Source organism: Triticum aestivum, chromosome 3B, assembly GCF_018294505.1.
Source record: "Triticum aestivum cultivar Chinese Spring chromosome 3B, IWGSC CS RefSeq v2.1, whole genome shotgun sequence".
Classification (NCBI taxonomy): Eukaryota; Viridiplantae; Streptophyta; class Magnoliopsida; order Poales; family Poaceae; genus Triticum; species Triticum aestivum.
In genome coordinates, this window is record NC_057801.1 from 187,818,009 (window position 1) to 187,823,961 (window position 5,953).

The window sequence follows — 5,953 nt, forward strand, 5'->3', positions numbered from 1 at the left end:
TAATGGGCGCCCGAAATACGCCGCGCGGGTAAGTGTTTTTGACCGCACGCCCAACCCGTTTTAGCGCGCGCGCCGTTTTTGCGCGCCCGCTGGAGCGCCTGACGCGTTGCGCGCGCGCTAAAACGACCTATTTTGCGGCGCGGTGCTAGTTTAGCGCGGCTGTTGGAGATGCTCTAAGGGTTGGAGCATATGCATTGTACAGTTGCAGCCCATGACCCTTCCATGGAACATATATGAAAAAAACAGAGAAAAGGAGAGAGAGACGCACGAGAAACAGAGTCCTGGATTCTCCTCATCTCTCCCAAATCGCCGCCATCAATCGCCTCGTATCCCTCCTCCGACCCACCTCGCCGCCGGCCCTTCCCCTCCGCTCCTTCCACCTCGCAGCTCTAGTGGCTGCCGGATCCGCCCAATCCCCACCCACTCATCCCTCTCGCGTCCCATCTCCCTCTCTTCACACGGCTCCTTCTACGCCACCTGCGACGGTTGACTCAGGCGACGTCCGGCGAACCCCGCCACCGTGAAGCACAGCCTAAGTCCCCCTCGCACCACGGCGCCCTCCCATCAGGTTAGATCTGGCGCTCGCGGTCACCAAAGCCCACCCGCGACCCTCCCCCCATGGCTCTTAGGGTTTCAGGCGTCGGCTCCGGTGGCCGTCGTCCACCTCCCATCCGGTGAGTGCATCCCCTCCCCTGGCTTCATCCTCTCTCTCTCCCCATTTCTCTAACCTGCTCTTCTCTTCTTCTATACATGTGCAGGGAGGAACCGCCAGTGGACATCCTTGCAGATACTCGGGATAAAGCAGCCATGGAGCTTCCTCCTATTCCTCTGGCTTCGGGTGAGTTGGTCCACTCCTCCCTTCTACTCTGGTTCGTAGCACATCGGGACCAGTAGTGGCTTCAAATTAACCCCAAGTTGCATGTTCTTTCTAGGGCAACAACATTGTAGGGAACGATTGTCTTTCTAGTAAGCTATTCTGAAGCCCATCTACGTCTTGGAGCAGCAACCAGTGTGTTTGAGGTAATTTGTACAGAAAACACCAGGTACATGGTTAGGAATCAGGTCGAAGTCTAATTACAGTATCTCCCCAAGGCTCCAATCCTTTTCTTTTCCAATCTTTAATATTCTATTATTCAAGTTTTTACAATGCAAAAATCCAACATATGTTCTTTTAGGCTAATTACTAAATAAATCTAACGATAGTCCATGTGGCGGCGGAGGTGTAGCGATGGTAGTTTGAAGCAGATTAGGCGGCCGCAAGCGTCTCTGGTGCCAAGGCTGTTGAGTAGAGGATCTGGCCATGTGGCAATTCATTTTCTATTCTCCATCCTTTAAGGTCATAACAGAAGAAATAACTATGCAATTGACTTGATCACTATTGTTTTATCTAGAAAAAAATATGTTTTGTACGCATGTATTGATGAGTACTCCTCTTGACTCGATTGTGTTGCAAGGAGTGAAAGAATCCAGTTGGGTGGTCTGCAGCTCTGATCACCTCCAGCATCACCACATAATCAAAGTTCCAAACAGTAGTGCTGCACTGCTACCTCCAGCCAGCATTTCACTTTGATGTTTATAGGTGGCTTAACATGATCATTTGATGTGTATCTTATGTAGAAGATTTGAATGATGTACGTGTTTATTTTAGAAAACATTTCTTAATGACGCCTTGCATATATACAAGACAGATATTCATGTACATTAGCTTTAGTTTTGTTTGTTAACTAGAAACTGTGGTTACCTTTTTTTAACCGAAATCACTAAAGCATGGGATGCATTTGGGGTTTCCAGATAGCTAATATTAGGAGCACACAAGACTTAGACTACTGCTATGTAACTAAAGGAAATCAGAACATTCACCAATATCCTCTGTATATTTTCTAGCCTTGAATTCCTGACTTTTTCATACAAATTATAATTTGGAAACTTTATTTATAGGAATGATAAATAGTATGTACAAATGCCTTTACTAAAATTAAGCTTACATTAGCCACATGGAAGCCAACACAATATCACATGTAATATTTCTTAGTTAGTCAAAAGTATGCTTCTTTTAAAATTTATGGTTCTAATATTTTTTTCTCACATAAATATGTTCCAGTTATATATGGTAAACTAAAGCTGTTTAGCCCATGCAGACGCACGGGTTAACGACTAGTCTAACTAACTCGGGGATAAATTCATTGATCCAGATGTAAAATTGCCAAGATAGTAACTAGTACACATAGAACAGGAGGAATATAGGTTGCTCTTCTTTTATTAAGTACGAATGGATCTTGATGAAGCTTTACTTCTTTAGCACTGTTCTAGAGATGCATGAGACACCTGTAACCTTTTTCCCTTGGTTTTGAAGCTACACGCACCAACTCGATGTATGGTGACTCCATGGAGCAAGTCAAGTTCGTGGAGCAAGTCATGGACGATGCCATGGAAGGTATACTCTCTCCCTCTCCCTACCATGGTACTGCTCATTGTGTCCACGACCATTGAGCCATGCTAGGTTCTATGCTGCTGTCCATGAAAATTTATAGCATTTGGGGCTGTAGGTTTCAGTGGATTTATTTAGCAATAAATAATTCTGTTAGTTCACAGAAAACAATTTGACTGTAGCTGTACAGAATTAGCAATGGATCTCTAGGCTGGTGATGACTATGTAAATTTGTTTCAGTGGATATGGGGCTGTAGTTTTGTTCCAAAGCGTGGTGAGCACCTTTAGGGTTTTTTTCATGTTGGATGACTGAAACCAACTAGAGCTAAATGTTTTGGTTCAGTTTTAGATGACAAACCGTTTTGGTTCAGTTTGCTAACTAAATGGAGAAGAGAAAAGAAGTGGTACTATCACTCACATTGCCCTTGAATGCACATCAACACTTAGGCTACTCTCCATATAATTTTATTAAGCCATGTTTTTCTGCAGGCTGTGTCATATATTGTGGCGTCTTGATTAATCATCAATGACAACTAACACTCATGTCGGTCTCTTTTCACAATCACAATAGGGACGTAGCTCTTGCTATAGTTCTAAGTTGTGATCCAAAATTTAAGCTTGATGATGCTAAAAATTACAAATGAATTCTTGGTAGTGCATGTCGATATGGCACTTGTGAAAACTGAAGATTTGGTATGGAGTCGCAAAAGGTGAAATACTCTTGATAATACAGAAAAAAAAGAATACATGACCTTCAACCTTCGTACATGCCTGATATCCTGCTGCCTCTATTACTACATTCATCATGTCAATGCATTGTGTATTAACAGTTCATTTTGTTATTTTCTTTATAGATTCAAAATATATATGGATGATTATAATGGTGCGTGGCAAGTATATTGCAATGATGATGATGTTCCGGTTCATGATGATGATGATGTTCCGGTTCATGATGATAATGATGGATGCTATCAGTTTTAGTTAAGTTGTAGGGATGATGTTCCTGTCTGATGATGTTCCCCAGTTAAGTTAGTTTAAGTTGTAGGGATGTTGAAGGATGCTTTCTATTTAAGTTTCGCTGTCAAGAAAATATTTAGATTATGCATCAAATTTGGATGATGTTTCCCCTGCAATATCAACCATTGTAATCCAACAACTTTATCCAATATATGATTTCTTTCTCTAATGAGTATATTCTTTTTTTTCCACACTTCATATACATAATTACCACTGTTATGTTGAGCATTAATTTAATTGTTGGCAATATTATTTACATTATATATGTAACAACACATGAAGCGTTGAAAAATCCTAGTTGCCAGAAATGAGATTTGGATTCTTGTACATTAAGCACCAACATATAAAAGTGTTGTAAAGGTCGGTTTTATGTGTTGTACTCTTGCAACGATCCCTTTTACCAATGGTGGTATAAGCATCGCATTATGCGCTAGCAACACTGGATAAGGCTACGCATCCCAAACCATTGGTAAAGACAGTTACAATGCATACATGGACTTATAGATACGAAAAAATGCGTTGTAATAGGTGGGGTATTGTTGTAGTGAAACTTCAATGCTCGAGCGTGGAACGACTACGAACCGCCATCGGTGCTAACTCCAATCCCCAGCAAACATTTGTTGGGAGACATGGCAGTTGCAAACGCCCGCGACGCAGTTACATTGCGTGTGTAAGGGTGGCAGTTTTGTAAAATACCATGGCTTAAAAACAGGCCAACGTCGGATGGAAATCTGATGGTTACGTGGGATTCGCCAGGATTGAGCTCATGCCGAACAATCGCCAGATATCATTACTAAAACAAAGGTTAAAACACCTGGGGCTATAACTTGCACCTGCTGACCACTAACAATGATACTAACATAGTTGTAAAATGGTCAAAGACCGTGTCTACGTGGTGTTTGGAATTATATGCAAACAAATAGCAAGATGCCCATGCGTTGCACGGCACACCATCATCACCAACTCGGTTTTTCATCTACTCCTACTCCTATAAAAGACTCAGTTGGTGATGATGGAGGCGAGGAGGCGTGTTCAGCCAGGCGTGCAGCGGACGGTGCAGTACTATTCGATTTGTTATAAAAAAACAAAGAAGAGTAGTAGAGATAGAGATAGGAGTAGAGATAGAGACTTAGGGAGGAGCACCATCTACTGCTTCGTGTGCTACTCCTGTGCTCCATTCGGCGGCCGCAATGTCCCCTACAACCACTCCCTCCCGCGCTCCATTCGGCGGGCGCTGTTGAAATTTGGGGAGCGCACTCTCACGACTGCTGGCAGCCATGACTTCACCGACGACGACTTCTTCCCCGACCTTGGCAACCTCTTCCTCAACGACATGGGCGACAACCTCAACGCCAATGGTGGTGCTCCCGTTGCATCGTATGTGTTTCTGTCCTTCCTGTTCGAAATCGTGGTAGAATTCATGTTTCTACTCTGTATCCTACTGCTATGCTAGTCCACATGATTAGTTCAATCTCTGTTATAGCCATCATGATTTCTTTTGTGCTTATTCGGATTAAATCTTGTAGTAACTTGCTCATATATTCAACAGGCGCAACGTGCCCTACAGCCACTCCAGTTTCATGGACGGCTTGGTCGATGCCTCCAAGGAGCCCTTTGTCTACTGCTATGAGTGCCCGATGCCGTTTTGGGGCTCGCCGGCGGACATCGTGCATCACCTCACGGATGCGCGCAGCGGTCACTACTGGCCCTTGGCGGAGAAAATCAAGTACGAGACGTGCTACCCGTTCAACATGCCGGAGTCGTTGGAGGATCACCGCCGCCTGCTAGTCCCGGAGGAGGACGGCAGCGTCTTCCTCTTGATCGTGGGCACCAGCGAGGCCCGCGCAGGCCACCGCCCCGTATCTGTAGTGTGCGTCAGGGGCGACGCCGCTGACACTGACACGAGGCCAATGTACGGGTGCGTGCTCACTGTTACTACCCCTCTGAGTTACGTGGGCGGCGACACCGGCTACATCAAACTGACTTGGACTCTGCCGAGCTGGGACCTTCCCGCCAATGTGGACATGGAAAATGCATGGTATTATTTACCCCCCAACGCGGTGCACAGGGACTCCAAGGAGGTTCACCTGGACATACGCATTATCAAGTTAAATGTTGATCATTAGTCTCCGCTCAATGTAATCCGCTGCTTAAGCATGTGGAGACTTCCATGCATGATCTTGCTCTATTGGAGTATCGCGCATGAATAAAAGTGTATCCGTTTATGGTTTAGTCTAGAATCTTCCATGTATGAACTTTTACTACAGTACTGGTGAAAGACTTACTATGAACCATTTTTACATCTCCTCTGCCCCTTCCAAGTCATCCTGATTTAATCTCTCCGTCTAGGTGTATAAGGGCATGGTTAATACTTAATAGTATAGCCAACTATTGACTACAAGAAAGTGCTATGTCATCTGTAGCCAACATGTATAACAGTCGATACTCAAAAACTAATTCTTAAAGATCATTTCTTGCAAAGCACAATAAGTGTTATTTATTCACAAG

General features: G+C 44.1%; 1 long non-coding RNA gene across 3 annotated transcripts; it reads left to right on the plus strand.

Moving 5' to 3' along the window:
- The first annotated feature begins 222 nt into the window (after window positions 1-222).
- On the plus strand, window positions 223-3,614 carry LOC123069292 (uncharacterized). 3 transcript variants are annotated; one of them, XR_006432440.1, is made up of 6 exons: window positions 224-674; window positions 759-838; window positions 933-1,336; window positions 1,455-1,579; window positions 2,354-2,434; window positions 3,283-3,614. It is a non-coding gene; the product is annotated as an uncharacterized lncRNA (long non-coding RNA). The 3 variants fall into 3 exon arrangements; XR_006432439.1 differs by having other exon boundaries at window positions 223-674; window positions 933-1,631; XR_006432438.1 differs by having other exon boundaries at window positions 225-674; window positions 933-1,579.
- Window positions 3,615-5,953: the final 2,339 nt, after the last annotated feature.